Here is a 2379-nt window from a genome sequence, read left to right on the forward strand (position 1 = left end):
ACTTTGTCACCTCACTGTTTACCCCTTTCTCCAGATCATTTATGAATAAGTTGAATAGGATTGGTCCTAGGACTGACCATTGGGGAACACCACTAGTTACCCCTCTCCATTCTGAACACACAGATGGGCCAACCTGGAGAAAGTGGTGGCAGTCCCTCGATAGATCAGCTGGTAGAGCAAAGGACTGGAGCCGGCACTCAGGAAGTCATCCTTATGTCACCCTTCTGACTCCAGCTTGAGGCAGAGCTTCTTTTTCTTCCCCTTGCTGAGAAAGAGCAAGAGAAGAAAGGTCAGGTGGGCCAGCTCGGTGCACAAGTCCATGCTGTCTTTTCTTGCTTGGGAGCCCAAAATGAGGAACTCATGGTGGGTAAAGGCAGTGCTGTGCTTCCAGAAAACATCCCACCACAGCACACAAAGGGACCAAAAGAGCATGCCAAAGCCTGGGATTGAACTAGGGAACCTCTAGCTCTCCAATGCTGAGCTACTTCAGCATGTAAATGGCACTTTTTTGGTCTGCTGTTTCTCTGTCTGGGATGTTTTTGTCAGCCCTGGCACACAAAAAGGGCATCACTGCGAGCGCCCACAAAGGCAAGATGAATTTTTGCCTGCTTTGCTCAGCTTGACTTGCTTCCTCACCCCATTCCTGCCTTAGATCCTGGGTCACCTGGTGGCTGAAGATGGTCCATTGTCTCAAGCGGTGCCAGAGCCTGACACAGTGCCCCGGGCAGCCTTTGCTGTGCACATGCCGGCCATGCATATTTGAAAATACTTTAAAGCTCCTGTCAGTAAGTTCTGGGGACAGTTGCTCACCTTCAGAGGAAGCTCCCTAAAATTGGCCTGTCTCACCCAGTGGTACATTGACATCTGTTCAGACTGAGCCAAAGGGGAGGGGGTGGGGCTCGCTGCTGTGGCCGCCGCTGCTGTGAGAGCGGCCGCTGTTGCGGATGAAGCCATCCTTCAAGCACTTTCCACCTAGCCACCCACTGAAAATCCTGTAGGATGTAAGGTGGGAATAGAAGAACACCGGGAGAGGAGGGGCTTCCTAATCTCCTCCCCCTTCTGCCACCATCAGCCATTCCATACCCGGTGCTGCACCCAGTGGGGTAAAAAGAAAATGTGGTCATATCGGAAGAGTCAGTTGCGTTCTTTGCGGTTGCCCCGCCAGTCCCCTCGGGCCTGACCTGCCCTCCAGCTCAGCCACTCACTGAAAATTGAAACACAAAACAGTAGAGCCGTAAAAGGCTTCAAGGCCCACCAGGCCCAACCCCCCTTCTCATACGGCAGAAAAGCCACATTTCACCTAACAAGGTAGGGACGTCCTATTGCCCCGCAAGAGGTGGAAGGCCATCGTGTTCGGTCTCAGCAGTACTCGTGGAGCAGGGGGAAACACCTGGCTGAGGAAATTCCCCACAGATGGATCTTGAGCATCACAACCTTGTAGGTAATGACAAGGTCCACTTACGCCACCGGCTGAGCCATTCCTCACAGGCCAGCAACCATTTCTCCCAGTTCGCGTTCCCCACCTCGTCCCCAACCGAACGCTAGAAGGCCCAGCCATCAACCTGCCCACTCTTGCAGCCCTCCCCTTCCGCCCTGACTGATGGGGGGAGTATTGAGCCTCCCTCCCTTAGGCCCTTCAGCATCCCTGGGGAACACCAACGCCACCCAAGTGACTTTGGGCCAGTAGGTCAACCAATAGGGCTGCCTGCTAGGCCAGGCTGCAGCCCAGCTTCAGGACTGAGAGGAAATGCAGCTCGCATCCCTCCCTACAGGACTCCAGGCACGGCCAGGCTTCTGGATCAAATGTCCCCTCTTGTGCTCAAGTCACAATAAGATAGCGGGCAAAAGACAGGCTTTCATGGCCTTTGAGAAAGCAAGATAGAGTCCCAGGCAGTACATGGCCCTTCCTAGTGAAAAGCCAAGTCCTGGGGGGGAAAAAAGGTAATGTCAGATAACATCCTGGAGAGATGCCTTCTTTTGTTTTGAGGGGAACAGCTCCTTTTTCACCTGACCAGGGACTTGAACCCTGGACCCTCAGATTAAAAGTCTGATGCTCTACCAACTGAGCTAGCCAGGCTCACACATAAATGAAACAAATTTCTTGCAGAAGAGAAACTAGTCATGTAAATGAAGGCCAGAAACAATACAGAAAACCTGCTACTGTCGCTCTCTTAGCAGTCCTAGCCCCAGCCTGCTCCTCCATCCGGCGCCCTGAGGCCTTATTCTTTTTTTCATTAACTATCAAATATAGGAGAAAACACAGTTATACAAAGCAAAACAAAATCACAAACAGAAATGTCATTGGAAATACAAAAATAAAAAAGGAAAATGCAATCCCCATCACTTTATTGTTTCTGGGCCATTCCTGCATTGAGAGCA

General features: G+C 51.6%; 1 non-coding gene across 1 annotated transcript; it reads right to left on the reverse strand.

Moving 5' to 3' along the window:
- Nucleotides 1–2004: 2004 nt before the first annotated feature.
- Nucleotides 2005–2077, reverse strand: TRNAK-UUU. Its single transcript has one exon. It is a non-coding gene; the product is annotated as a tRNA-Lys (tRNA).
- Nucleotides 2078–2379: the final 302 nt, after the last annotated feature.

The sequence above is a fragment of the Mauremys reevesii genome, linkage group 12 (assembly GCF_016161935.1).
Source record: "Mauremys reevesii isolate NIE-2019 linkage group 12, ASM1616193v1, whole genome shotgun sequence".
NCBI lineage: Eukaryota > Metazoa > Chordata > Testudines > Geoemydidae > Mauremys > Mauremys reevesii.